Source organism: Elephantulus edwardii, unplaced genomic scaffold (assembly GCF_000299155.1).
Source record: "Elephantulus edwardii isolate Elephantulus edwardi_28Jun2011 unplaced genomic scaffold, EleEdw1.0 scaffold00127, whole genome shotgun sequence".
In the NCBI taxonomy this organism is placed as follows: Eukaryota; Metazoa; Chordata; class Mammalia; order Macroscelidea; family Macroscelididae; genus Elephantulus; species Elephantulus edwardii.
Window position 1 is genome coordinate 3226805 of NW_006399877.1, and position 15104 is coordinate 3241908.

Consider the following 15104-nt stretch of genomic DNA (forward strand, 5'->3'; position numbering starts at 1 on the left):
GAGATCTATTGACACAGCAACTGGGGCAGTGGACGTATGTGTGTCGGAGTCAGAGAGACTGGCTCAGGACAGGGCAGGCTTCAGAGCTGTTGTACGTAAGGTCACTATGAGCTGCAGGTGACATGACAACACATAACAACAATAAATAATATTATTCAATAACTTCTGCAGCCTGTTGGATTCCTTTCTTCAGAATAGTCACAAGTATGCATCTCTTGTAGTCTGTTACCCAGTCAGTACCAAGTTTGAACCCATAGTTGTAGCCATTGTGTCAGTCTGGCTCATTGAGCTTTCTTATTTTTCATCAACACTATCTTTTATCAACCATGACGTCCCTACTGAGGGACTGGTCCCTCTTGACACCATGTCTAAAGTACGTTACAAGAAGGCAATATTCTTACTTCTAACGAACATTCTGAAGGCACTTCTTGCAAGACAGGGTACTGTGTCTTGTCCTCAAGGATGTTGTTGTGTGCTGTCAAGTTGGAACCAACCCTCCAGAGAGTTTTCAGAGGCAGTAAATCACTCGGGAGGAGATTGTCCATGCTTCTCCCACAGAACCACTGATGTATTTGAACTGCATGCCTTTGGCATTTCAGTGCAGCTTCTTACATAGACTGATTCTCAGTTCCTTAATGAATACTCTATGAGCTCAAATGGGGATAGAGCCAAGGGGAAGGCAAATAAACCTACATAGTAAAACGATCTTCTTCTCCTCCATCTCTCTAACCTTTAGACTTCTTTGTCCACACTGTGCTGTGGAACTTGTGACATCCTGGCTTCGTGGAATATAGGTCACCATTGAATCCAAGTTTCAGTCAATTAAAAATGCCAACTATTAAAGTCATCCCAGCTATAAAAACTAGAACATTAAATCCAGTTGTTACCAAGTTCAGCCTAATCTCAAGTTGTATTTCATCTTCCTTGGTCTGATATTCTTAAAATCTACATGCTTCTCGGGTTTCTACCAACAAAATGGTGATGTTGAGCAATGCTTTGGATTCATAAACCATTTACTTTCATGTGCTTCAAACCTTACAAAAGTCCTCTGGGGACTGGAAATCTGAATCTAGTTATGGAACTGGAGACTGTGAGGAAGAAAAGCTGGATCCTGAGAAACACAGTGTTTCCTCATCTGCCCCAATTTATATGATCACACAAGTGCATGAGCACTGTTATGGATCGAATTGTGCTTCCCAAAATAGGTGTCTACTTGCGATTCTCAGGATTTTGAGTGTAATAACATAATTGGGCAATTCTGCAATGATGTAATCATCTTCATGATATGTTCTGACATAAACAGCTTTGATGTGACATGAGGGGATTAGAGTGGGATGTAACACCCTTCATTTAGTCCCATCCTGATGTTATATTATGGTTATGATATTAAGTTTAGTTGAAGTTTAGCTAGCAATGAATTTTATTTTAAATTGCATAAAAGGGAAGAAAAGTAAACTAAGAAAGAAGTACCCCAGTACAACTAAGAAAGAAGATCCAAGATCAAGTGCATCTCTTTGGACCCAGGAGCCCTGCAAGGTGAACCTCTTAGATCAGGAAAGATTGAGGACAATATCATGGAAATCTCCAAGGAATTACAGAGCTACAGATGCTGACATGGGATGAGGACTTTCTTCTAGAACTGAGAAAGAAAGAAAGCCTCCTCCCATGGACAGCCAGCACCCTGAGTTCAGACTTATAGGCTCAAAGGGTAAATTTCTATTTGTCAAAGCCATACTAATAAAGTAAGACATACGTGTAAGACACGATTGTACTACCTCATCGGAACCTATGAGTACAAGTCATCCCCCTTGACCACGCATCATTCCTGCTCCTCTTTCCTCAGGTTTTGTACAACTTCATCATGCTTTATTGTCTAATGACTTTTATCAACTTGGCCAGGCAAGTGGGTCAGGATGAGCAAAGTTGTGATGAAATAGTTCTAAGTTCTTAACAAGAAAGTCTATTATTGCAAAACACACTTTCGGAACAACCTTTAAGAAAATTAGTAAAGCTTATAAAAACAAAAAAGAGGAAAATCATAAGGCCTTAGAAAATACTTAACAGTAATGAAGGACATTTTAAAATCCATGTTAAAATTTCATAAAGTGAACTCAGCACGGAAAAGTAGATAAAACAAACCACCCCCAGCAACACTATAAAAGGAGAATGAGGCATGAAACAGTGCATGGTCTGAAGACACCTATGCAGCCTTGTTGTTGTCAGATGCCGTTGAGTTGAGCATGACTCACAGTGACCCTGTGAACAGCATATCTGAACCCGGTTCTATCCTGCACCATCCTCACACTTCCTGACACACTAGAGCCCGCTGCAGCAGTCACTGTGTCAATCCACCTGGCTGACGGTCTTCTCCTTCGCCAACCCCTCCACCCTTCCCAACATCATGCCCCTCTCCAAGGAATAGCACCTCCTAGAACATGGCCAAAGCATATGAGGCCAAGCCTCATCATTCTTGCCTCCAAAGAGCACTCTAGCTGCACCTTCTCCAATCCAAGACATGTTTGTTTGTTCGCTTGGCTGTCCATGGGATGTTCAGTGCTCTTCTCCAACACCACAGCTCAAAGGCATCAGCTATTCTTGTCATCCTCATTCATTGTCCAGCTCTCAGATGCATAGCAAGTGATCAGAGAGAATATGGACTGAATCAGACGCATCTTAGTCCTCAAACTGACATCATTACTCTTCAATAATTTGGAGATGTCCCTAAATACAGATTTTTCCCAGTGTCGTGCTTCTCCTTATTTCCTGATGGCAGGTACCAAGGTTGTTAAGTGTGGATCCAAGTAAGATGAGGTTGTTGACAGTCTCAGTCTCTATCCATCATGATGTTGCCTAAGACAACATTATGCTAAGCAAAATTCGCAAATTACAAAAGGACTATTATAAGATTGTTATAAGATTATAAGATTACTATTATGAAAAAGGTTTATATACAGAATTAACTCTGGAGGGCTACCAGGACTAAGAAGGGAATAAAAAGAATAAGTAAATAAATAAATGTGGGTTCCTAGTTTCAATGCAAGTCTGCTCAGAAATCAGATGTTGTCCTGGTGGATATATGTTGTTGTCATTGTTGTTTGATGCCGTCGAGTCGTAGACGACTCATAGCGACCCTAAGAACGAACAGCCTGAGCACTGTTTGTACATAGAGTTTCCGGAGGCAAACCATTTCGGAAGTGGATGCCGCTCCTGCTTCCAGGCTTGATTTAGTCGGGAAGCTCCAGCCAACACTGTCCACCATAGGTACCCGTTACCACGATTGGCACATCACTGTCACAGTGTTCAGCATCACAGCAACCACGAGTTACCTCTGTACAGCAACGCACAGACCAGTGCTATACCACCTAGAAGAATGTTTGACAGGAAGACAATTTGAACCTGGCCCCAGGGCCCTTTGGGCTTAAGGCCACCTCCTGGTTCAAACCCTAGGTCCAGGCTGGCTAGGCTCACTCCAGGGACAGAGCAAACCTGCACATCAAACACATTCCCAGAAAAGCAGTCGACTCCAAAAGCTTGCCACGATTCCTGCGCTCACATCACCATGTTCCTTCCTTCTGGCAAGGAGAGCTTCCCAAGACCCTGGGAGGAGCCAGCCAACCAGGAACAACATGGCTGCTTCTCGCCTCGATGGATATATAAGAACAATTTATTTACTGTATCCATATGATAGACACAGCTGAAATCGAGTCATGAAATCTGATAGTGTGAGTTATAAAATTCCAACTAAGTTGATTTCCCAGCCTTCCGAAGTCTCATATGTTCTCTGCAAATCTTGACACCCAAAATGCTACTCATCCAGATTCACCAGCAACCTAGGACTTAGAATCTCCATGAAGACTGGTACTGAGAAATCAGGACTACACTTTCCAAGTCACATCAATAGTGGCAGCAAAGGTAACACCTGGAGGAATAGTTTTACTGGACTTTGGAAAGTGGGCGTTAGTATCAGGATTGTGGTTGACTTCCTTATGCTTTCCAAAGAAACCAAAGTACCACAATCTAGAAGTCTCGCCTCCTGATCCAAATTCATTCAGACTTTGGAACCGAACTATGAATTCCTTCTTAGAGTCCATATGTCCATTCCACTGTTTCTGGCTTTTTGCCACTTGAGGATCTGGTATTCTGTTCAACTTTGCCTATGATGAGCTTGAGTCATCACTTGTACCTACAGAATAGTCTGCTGCAAAACACACTCACTATTTCATGTACCAGAAACCAGAGCCGCCTACCCTGCATCTCCTCGGCCATACTACTCAAAGTTCTTGCTTTATTCACATTCTGTGAGTATTTTACTCTTTCAGTCCTTTTTTTGATGCTGTGGTTGCTGGAAGGCATGAACTTTGCACTCATGAAGAAACAGCGTTAAATTATCAAGAGGGGCAAAAATTACCACTGTTCTTACATAGTAAAAGGAATATGATGTCATCAACTGTGACTGGCTCGTCTCTAATGAGCGAGTACTGTATCTCAAGAGCCAGTTATCTAATTAGCTAGCACACTGTCCGGTTATTTAGTGGGGAGATTAGTAGAGAATCTTGGTGTGGGTCACACACACTGTGGGCTCCATTTATGACCTCAGCCTTGCTAGGTGTCATCAAGTCTGTCCCGACTCATGGCGTCCCTGTGTTCTGCACAATGAAACATTGCCCAGTCCGGTGTGACCTTCACAATCATGACTCTGTTTGAACACATTTCTTTTAGCCATCGTGTCAGTCTATCTCGTTCAGAATCTTCTTTTTCACTGACACTCTACGAAGCAGTAGATCAAGGCCTAGCTCCTCCGGATAATATGTCCAATATAAGTGAGGAGAAAGGCTTGCCATCCTTGCTCAAGAAGTGTTCTGAGTGCTCTTATTCCAAGACCTACTTGTCTATTTAGCCTTCGCAGAATGTTGGGAAAGTCTATTGACATCTCAGGTGGTCTGCTCAGTTAGGGATCTTGTACCTCAGGTCGTAATCAATAGACTAAGTTACTATCTGAGCTTTGGGCTACATCTTCTTAGCTAGAACATGCAAGTTTAGAAAACAAGGAGTTGAATTGCTGCTCTGTCACTTCCAGTGGTCCACCTGTAGGGAAAAAAATTGTGTCCCAGATTCTGCTGGAGTGCAGGGATTTACAGGGATGGGACTTCCTCCAGGGACATAGCATTCCACTGAATCAGAGGGTGTGGGCGCAGCTGATTCATTTTGGGTTGGTCATGCCAAAGGGTAGACTGTCCCATAAGGAAAGGAGATTCATTCATTGACTCAGTAAGTATTTCTTGAATGGTCAGATGTTCCAAGAGCTGTGAAAAGGAGCAAACCCCAAGCTTCCTGGCTTCGTTTTCTAGAAGTTAACGGAGATCAGATCCACCCCGCTCCCAGCTCCACCCCACAGACTCCTTCAGTATTGCAACTCGAGGCTTTATTTCAATATTTCCCTTTGAGAAATTCCAAGCATGGTCTTCCCTTTTGGCTACCTAACTCCAGCTTTTCCACATTTCATTAAAATACTTTGCTTTATCTCCTTCTTGAAATGCCCTTAGAAATCCTCTGTTTATTTCTTTTCCTTCAGCATTTCTTCTCTTTGTTTTGGCCTCTCTTTGGTCTAGTGCAATTTTCAGAGTCTCTTCTAACATTCATTTTGGTCTTTTGTTCTCTCCTGTCTTTGTAGTTACCTTTTGCTTTCTTCATGGATAATATTCTTGATGTTACTTCACAACTAACTAATCTGGTCTTCAATCATTAGTGTTCAGTGCACCACATCTCTTCTTGAGGGTTTGTTTTTTTTTTAAAAAGAACATCTGGCATAGACTCAAGGTTGTATTTTGGTGTAAAGACTAAAATGTGTCCGATTCAAGCCATGGGTGTTTTCCATTACTTCCTAGGTATCTGAAAGTTGGACAGTTAATAGAATAGCAGAAGAAGAATCAACACCTTTTAATTGTCATGTTGGAGAGGACTCTGAATATCCCATCGACTGCCAAAAGAAAAATGACTCTGTCTCTGAGGAAGTGCAGGTAGGGCGCTCCTTAGAGGGAAGGATCATAAAACTCTGTCCACATCCTCTGGGCATCTTGTCAGCAAGACTCAGTCCTCGGAAAAAGACACCATGTTGGGAATGGCGGAGAGTCAGTGAAAGAGAGGAAGACTCTCAACCAGATAGAATAGCTCAAGCACATCAGAGATACCAAGGTTGGTGCAGGATAGGGCAGGGTTTAGATCTGCTGTTTATAGTGTCACAATGAGTCACAGTTGACTTTATAGCAACAACTTAACAACAACAATCATAGGTGATATTATCTATCTATCTATCTATCTATCTATCTATCTATCTATCTATCTATCTCCCCAGCATTGTTTTCAACCCAATTGGTTGGAGCTCCATTGAGTAGACAATTGATACATCAAGTATTAGAATGTGATTCAGATTTTTCTGACGTGAGAGAGAAGGAAGACATTATTTGTCCCTATACTACCCTTATTTGGAAGCAGGAGTGGCATCCACTTCCTAAACAATATGCCTTCGGAAACTCTATGAACTTAGATAAATGTCGATAGTTATAGAAAGGCTTCAGGCCTTTTGTTCATAGGATCGCTATGAGTCATGCTCAACTTGATGGCAATCAACAACAACACAACATACAACTCTAAGGGAGCTCTGGTGACCTAGTGGCAAGAAGCTGTGCTGCAGTCCCGAGGACATGTGGTCTGGGTCCACAGGAGAAGGACGGGCAGGCTCCTCCTGTACAATGTACTGCCTGCAGGCTCAGCTGTGGCTTGGTTTCGGCTCCATGGTACACAACAACAACATAGTACTCTAAGGGAGCTCTGGAGACCTGGTAGGATAGGGAGTTGCTCTGACAGTGCAAATGTGGGTGATCTGACTCCACCTCAGATCCACAGATAAAAGATGGCCATCTCCTCCCACCCATTACAGCCTTTGAAAACCCACTGAAGAGTCAGCTCTGAATCCGTTCACACTCAATGGTAATGATTGGCATTTGAGCTGATACTATTCTAAGACAGTGAGTGAAAGACTTCAGTGGTATCAAAACTAGATAAAAAGAGAAGAATATCAGTGTTGGTTAGGGTAGAGTATGGGGTTGATTCTGGTGACCTACAGATTTGGAGAGGAGAAGTGGAGGAAGCTTTTGTCCAACTCTCAGAAATGATTTGGCCTTGACGCTGTGAAGGCAGCCTTCCTCACAACGAGGGTTCGGGGCTGTCAGAGGGCGTCCAAGCACAACCGCTGGGCAAGGAACTTGGTCTGGAAGGCTGACATCACTATTCTTTCTCGATCTGTTTGCTTCTGTAGGATTTGAACCCTGGATCACCCCACAGAGTCCGACCCATCATCCTATGTCATCACTTCGTTTGTTCTCGCAGTGTCTGGACTCTGGCCACGTGTCCTCATCGTACTCTTCACTTGGCTGGGGTGTTGGTCCTTTTCCCAGGCTCTCCGTGTCCTGGCCACACAGCTTACTTGCTGTTATTTCCATTCTCCCCTCCCCCCCACCAGCTCGTTTGTTGATAATTCAAAGAAGCCCCGTGTTCTGTGGACTCAGTCTTAAGATCAAATGAGAACACGGCAGTGGTACCAGTGAGAGAAGAAACATCTCTGCTGGGTGAGATGTGCAGAGAAGGGCCTGTGAGTGACTGGTGCAAGGTGGAGCGGAGGAGCTGGGGAAGGTAGTAAGAAGGATATGGATGAGGAACAAGAGAGTCTCAGAGAAAACTCAGGAGCCAATTATGTGGTCAGTTAGAGCTAGCTTCGGCATGGATCTTGGCTAAGTCAGTTTGCGATTCCTTTTTGACAAATTAATTATGGTAGAATTGTAAAGGCAGGCAAGGCCACTGATGGGGTACTAGAAAACTTGAATTCACCTTTGACCTTGTCAGAACAATTCGAGTCACTTATTTCTCCCAAACGTTAGGTAATCTCTAGGTCCTGTCATACACCAATCATTTGGGCATCCAAGAATCTTTGGTGTTTCTTTTGGGGCTACCTTTCCAAGCATGATGTCCTTTTTCCTGACAAAGTGTTCAAGTATGTGAGATGAATTCTCACCATCCTTGCTTTTAAGGAGCATCCTAGCTGCACTTCTTTCAAGAGAGATTGGTTTGTTCTTCCCATGTTCTTCCAACAGATTCCTTGGTGGCTGACAGTCTATTTCTGTTGGTTGCAAAGCAATTGGCGTTAGTTTTTACTGGGTGCAGACCTGTTTGCCTCCAACAGAATCAGTGCTCTGATTTCACGTAGCATACGACCAGTTGTTCAGAAGAAAAACCTTTATTAACACAGGTCTTCACCTATAAGACGGTCCTGAGTCAGACGGAGCCCAATGAGGTTGTGGTCTACCCTCCTGTGTGCCCTTCCTCAAGTTACATAGAAGGTGGGGGCTGCCCCTGGAGCAGCCTGCTGTTGTTGTCCTGTGCTGTCAAGTCAGAAGTGATCCACAGCTGACCCTCCAATGGGATTTCGGAGGCAGTAAACGGCATGGGAGGAGACTGCCCATCCTTTCCCCACAGAACATCTGCTGGATTCTAACCGTGTGCCTCTGAGATTGCAGTGCAGCTTCTTACCACGAGGCCGCCAGAGCTCATGCAGAAGCTTAGACAGAATCAACTCTATCACAATTAAAAATTACAACATATTTGCTAGAATCGTTCCTTTAGGTCTCATTCAAACTCTCAGCTTCACAGTGGCACTTCTTGGGTTATTTAGGGCAAAAGACTGGGAGACTGATTAGGCCTCTGGGCTCCTCTGCCAGTTAATCAGACTTGCTCTTATCTGTGCAACACATTTCCTTCATAAATTTTTCTTTTAGAAGCTACATTCTTTTACTAAAGCAAAGTTAAAAGCCATTGCTTTTAGAGGCTCCGTTTTTGAGAGTTTTCCCAGATGGAAACTCACAGAATGTCTGGTTCTACTTTGTCAGGATCCTTGGTTCTTTGGGGCTGATGACTGTCCACGCAGACTGCATGTGGGCATGGAAGCGATTTTCTGAAAAATCTGAGCTGGGAGCTCACTTATCCTGACTGGGAAGCACCACGTGCTGAAGTATGACTCAACTAATGGATAAATTTAATGGGGTAAAAATGTAGTAAGATGATTGCCAGGCGACTAAAAGGAAAAGAAGTCTCTTCTGGAAGGATGCTTGGAGTAAGCTTAGGGAAGCTGGTATCCCAATGCTAATAGGTGGGGTGTGTGACTGGGGCACTTCACACTAGTGTCACGCTCACTGACAGTGGTCACAGAGGCTGTAGTAACAGAGACGTAAGAATGGGCCACAGTTCCTGAGGGATGTTGAGGAATGGGCTTGACAGAAGATGAGCTGCTCTGTCGAGCATCTAAATGAATAAAGAGAAGGGAACAGGGGATCCTTCTTGAGAAGAGTTGGCATGGTAACTGATGGTGCGATGACTTAGGAATAGGTGAGGCCTTCAGTATGGAGAGACTAGAAAAATGAGAGCAGAGTCAACAGTGGTTTTAGAGAATGAATGATTTTAGAATGAGGATGGAGACCCGGCTTTTGAGGGATCCTTGACTCTTGTCAAGTGGCATCAATCCCTACTCCTAGGAACTCTGTGTAAAATGCTGCCCCGTCACACTCCACTCCATAACTGTGCCATGTTTGATCCCATTCTTGTAGGCTCTATGTCAGTTGTCTTCTATTGGTGAATTACAAAGATGGCAATTGACAGATACTATTCTTCAAGTATTTACCATCTTTGACCTCTTACATCTATTACTCAGTTTAATTTTCTTTTTTTAATTCTTTTTTCTTGGTGTTTACCGTCGAGTCAGACCTGACTGGCACAGGAGGAGATTGCCCATCCTTCTCCAGTGGAGCCTCTGGTGGATGTGAACTCACTTTCATTTTCAAGGTACACACACACAAGCTATCGATAATGTTAGATCCTTCGCTGGAGTTAATGTGTGTGTACACACAGTTCAACCATAAATCTGAAAGGAGGAAAAGAAATAAAGATGACTGAAGAAGAGTGAATGCCTTTGAATTGTGGAGAAGAGTACTGATCATCTGTCAAAAGAAAAAAAAATCTGTCTTGAAGTAAATGCAGTCAGGGTGCTCCTTTGAGGCGAAGACCATGAAGCTTCATCTCGTAATTTAGACATGTTGTCAGGCAAGGCCATTTCTTGGAAGAGGACACCGTGCAGAGAAAGGAGAAGAGCGAGTGGAAGATTCTTCACAAGCTGGACAGGCGTGGTGACTGTAACAATGGGCTTAGGTTGGGAGATCAGAAGGTTCCTGTTGAGAACATCTCAAAGTGAGTGGGATGAAGTTTCACCTTCTTTGCCTCTTATTCCTTGTCCAATTTTCAGATATATAGGAAGCAGCTGAAAACACTGTGGCTTAGATGAGGCACTATATGCCAGCTGCTTCATGGGAGAAGGACGGGTAATCTCCTCCCATGCAACTCCTGCCTCTGGAAACCTGCTGGAGAGTCAGCTATGGGTCACTTCTGACTTGAAGGTACACAACAACAATATATACCTGCATACATCCCATCAGACTCCCTGTACTTACATATCAAGACCTAGAGAGATTTGGTGACTTGCTCATGGTCACTCTACTTATAAGAGGCAGATAGAGTCTGAATTCTGGTCTCTCGGATTCTCTCACTTGGTTCTTATACTTTTCCATGTAGAATAAAAAAAATGTTAATCTTACTATCATATTGTATACAAAAGAACTGTCTGGAAATACTCTTGCTATATTAAAATGTGTTAAAATTACTTCTCATTTAGAATTACAGATGGTAATAAATATTAGCCCAACAACTGGAGTTTCTATGTAACTTTATAGACAACATATGTAGAAACTTTCAAGAAAGCTTTTTTCCCCTCATAAATTAACTTTCAAACTATTATAAACACCAATAAAAAGTTAAAAAAGAAATAAAGAAAACCTTATGGCACAGTTCTACTCTGTAATTCAGAGAGTTGCCCTAAGTCAGAATAGACTTGGCTCCAAGAATTCTGTTTTCTCTACTTATGTTATCCTGTCAATGTTTCTCTTTCTTTCGATTATGGCGTATAAGTGTGTCTAACCGTTTATGCCAAAGCACCAGCACCTACTGCTGGCCAGTTGCTCCCACCTCCTGACCACTCTCACTCTCCACTGGGTTTCCAAGTCTGTAAATCTAAGGAAGGAGACCACCCACTTTCTTCTGTGGAGCAGCTGGGCTCTACCCACGGACCTTTCAGTTAGTAGCCTGATAGGTAACCTACTCTACCACTTGCTGTGTGCTGTCGAGTTGGAACCAACTCATCGCTGACAATCCAGCGAGTTTTCAGAGCTTGTAAATGACCCAGGAGGAGATTGCCCATTTTTCTTCCACAGGTAAGCTGGTGGATTTGAGCCACATGCCTTCGGGATTGCAGTGTAGCTTCTTACTGCCAGGCCATCAGAACTAGGAGATTGTCCATTTTTCTCCTGAAGAACGACTTGTGGATTCAAACCATGTACCTTTGCATTGGTAGTGCATGTAGCACTAGGGTGCATAGCTGTTATTATAGGTGCCATCTAGTCTGCCCTGGCTCAATAGCTATCCTGCGTAGAGTGAACAAAGCTGATCCTTTGCCAGCCTCACACACTCTGCTGGCCCTGGTTGCCTTCTTCCACCTCGTGCCTCTCCTCTCCGTTCTCTCCACCTCCTTCACCCCCCCACACCCCCCCACGCTTGGCTTCGTTAGTTCTTTCAGCAGGACATGCCCACCAGCCTTCAGCCCTCAGACCAGCCCCAACTGACCAGCATGCTCCTTCTTCTCCATCTCTTCCTGACAATGGCCCAGTTCCTTCTGGAATCTCAGCAGAGCCTCTTTCTCCATGAGGGGCTCACGGAATCAGTTCTAATAGAGGTCCCGTGTCCAACAGAACTAAACGCTGCCCAGTCCCTCACTATCCTCACATCGTTGCTGTGTGTGAGGACGTTAGGATTTCGCAGAGGGTCTGCCTCCTTTTAGATGATGTGCTATTTTAGCAAGCATGATGTCCTTTACCAGGGACTAGTCCCTCCTGGTCACATGCTCAGGGTTGTTCCTGCTGTCGTGCGTACGGCTGAGTCAGAACTAAGTCATAGCTGGCCCTCCAGTTGGTTTTTACAGGCTGTAAATGACACTGGAGAAAATGTGCCATCTTCTTTCCATGGTAGATTCGAGCCACCCGCCTTAGGGTAGGCAGTGCATCTACGTACCCACTAGGCTACCAGAGCAAGCTCAAAGTCCATGAGGCAAATTCTCGCCGTACTTGCTTCCCAGGAACACTCTAGCATCTTACAAAGCGTGGGGCACACGCTTCCTTGTGCATCGTTCACACTGTAATGACTGTAATTGAGGATGGTGCCATCCACACGTGTACCACAATGCTTGGCCGTGAATATGCCAGGGCCGTGGACTTGGTTCTGACTCCTGAGGTCAGACTTTGGGGTTTGGAGTTCCTATAGAATGTAGCCACTTCGGAGCCATCTTGGAGATGTGTGTGTGTGTGTGTGTGTGTGTGTGTGTGTGTGTGTGTGTACAGGCAAGCAGGGGATGCAGGTGCCCGCGTGCTCAGGCACAGATGTGCACACAGAGGCTATTGAATCACTCCCATCAATTCCCATGACTCTGCAGTTGTTCTGTTGCATCTTGGCTGTGTAGACGTGGCCCCTACCTCCTTCTGTGGAATATACTTCTGCTTTATACATTGTAATGGAACTTGGAACACCAGAAAGACTGTTAGGACTAACAACAGAGCCAGAGGGTAGAAGAACTGATGGGGAGCAAATCCCATAACAGAGCTCCCTAGGCGCACCTCCCATCTGTCAGGGGAGACCTGCGTGTTGCTACGGTGCTGAGCAGGGAGCACTGGTGATCTAGCAGCAAGAAGCTGCGCTGCAATCCCAAAGCCACACAGTTCGAGGCCACCCGCTGCTCCACAGGAGAAGGCTGGGCAATCTCCTCCCGTGTGATAGATTGCCTCTGAAAACCTGCCAGAGAGTCAGCTCTGCGTCGGTTCTGACTCGACGGTACACAACAGCAACAACAACAACGACATGAGGCTGAATGGGTGCCAGGAGGAGACTGCAGCCTAAGACCAAGGAAGAAAGAGCCTGTGATCTGCTTCAAAAAGCTGCCTCTGACAGCCCAGGGGGTCCCAGTGGTCTGATCCGTGAACAGCCATGAGGTTGGTACAGAAGGGGCAGTGGTTGGTTCCACTGTGCTTGGAGCTGGCCGCCAACAGCAGCCGTGCGATCCGGAGGTGAGGAGAGAAGTCCCAGTGGAGCCTTTCAGAAAGGCCCTGAGCACCGCGAAGCTCTGCTGAGCTGTGGGCTGGTGACGTCGCTTGGCGGACCCGCAGAGCCCACCCCTGCGTGGCCTGATCTCTGGTTGTTGACTGGAGAGGACACATCTCGGGCTGTGCACAGCTGTGGGGAGAGCCGCGGACTGAAACAAGCTCCCACTTCACTCTCTCACATTATTTAACTTCTGGGAAACTGAGGAATGCAGGAGAGGGTGACACCAAGCACAGTCCCTGGAAGACTTGTGTTTATAAACAAAACCCAGCTCCCTGAGGAGGCTCCCTGGCATGTCAGGTTGGAGAGGCGTAGTGCCGAGATGTTACTGTGTTGGCAAAGGCAACTGACCGCACATGAACTCTGCCTGAAAGCTTCCATCACGCCAAGAGTTGACTTGTCCGGAGAATAGTCACATGCTGAAGGGATTAATCAATGTGGAGTCCGGCCAATCAGTTTTTCATGCGACAAAAATGCTGTGATATAATTATTCCATCTCAGTAGTCTTTTTTGTTCGCATAGTAAATAGTAATAATAAGAAAATATTTTCTCAATGAGTCAGTGGCCATCTCCCCAAACAAATAAACAGGAAGTGAAGCATCTGCTCTAGCGTCCCTCTGTTCCGCTGCAGACCACCTGCGCTCTGAGATGCTCCTTGGCACTCTGCCACCCTGGCCTCCCTCGGAGGTCTTCCAAAGGGGCTACGAGGAGAACCTAAAGATCCCTCACGATTCTGTTGAGGTAGAAACAAGTGCTGTGCAGTTGGAACAAAGTGATATCAATTTAACAGGCCATGAATACTCCAACAGAATAAATTCAGTATGATCAATCTTCACAGCTAACACTTTACAACCGTTAGGAGCACGGGTGGCATAATAAGCGCTGGGCTGTTAAATGAAAGGTTGGCAGTTCAAACTCACCAGCCGTCCCAAGGGAGAACAACGTGCTTCTGCAGTGATTTCAGCCTTGGAGACTTGTCGCAGCCCTTCTGTTCTGTCCTCCAGGCCACAGTGAGGGGACTGGACTCGATGGCAAGGGGCCTGTTGTGAGCTAGCACCATGCTAAGCCCTTCGCGAGGGTTGAGTGGGCACATTTTAACATGAAGTCTTTGAGCTGGACACACTGTGACTCTTCTTTTGAGCAGAGGAACTGAGACACAGAGGTCATCACACCAGGAAGCAGCAGGGCTTTGAATCCGGCACCTCTGTGCCTATTCCACTCACAGAGTCAGGCTGTGTGTGAATCAAAAACCCCAAACTTCTCGGCAGCCACTTGCAGCTGACTCACAGCTGACCCTCCATTGGGTTTGGAGACTGGAAATTGAACGGGAGGAGACTGTCTCTTTCCCCCTCAAAAAAAAGAGCCATTCTGCTCTGTAAAGTTACACTCAAATCACAATAAAAAAATAATGAACGTGAATTCTTGGTAGTTTTTAATGATGCATAATTCTCCTTTGTGTGACTGTACTAGTTACAGAATTCATTAAATATTGCACAAGATGGATGAATCTAGAACACATTCTGCTGAGTGAGGTACATCAGTCACAAAGGGAAAATTACAGAAAGGTTAGATTTAAAACAAAACAAAACACACACACACCACAACTCACTGTGGCGTCGTAGTTGCTGGGGAGCTGTGCTGCGAACCCACAGGTGCTTCTCTGGGGGTTCAAATCCAACAGCGGTTCAGCGGGGAGAAGTTGGGAAATCTCCACATGATACACAGTCTCTAGAAACCGGCTCAAGAGTCAACTCCGAGTCGGTTCAGATTAACTGGAACTGAGAGAGAGAGAGGAGAGGAGAGGA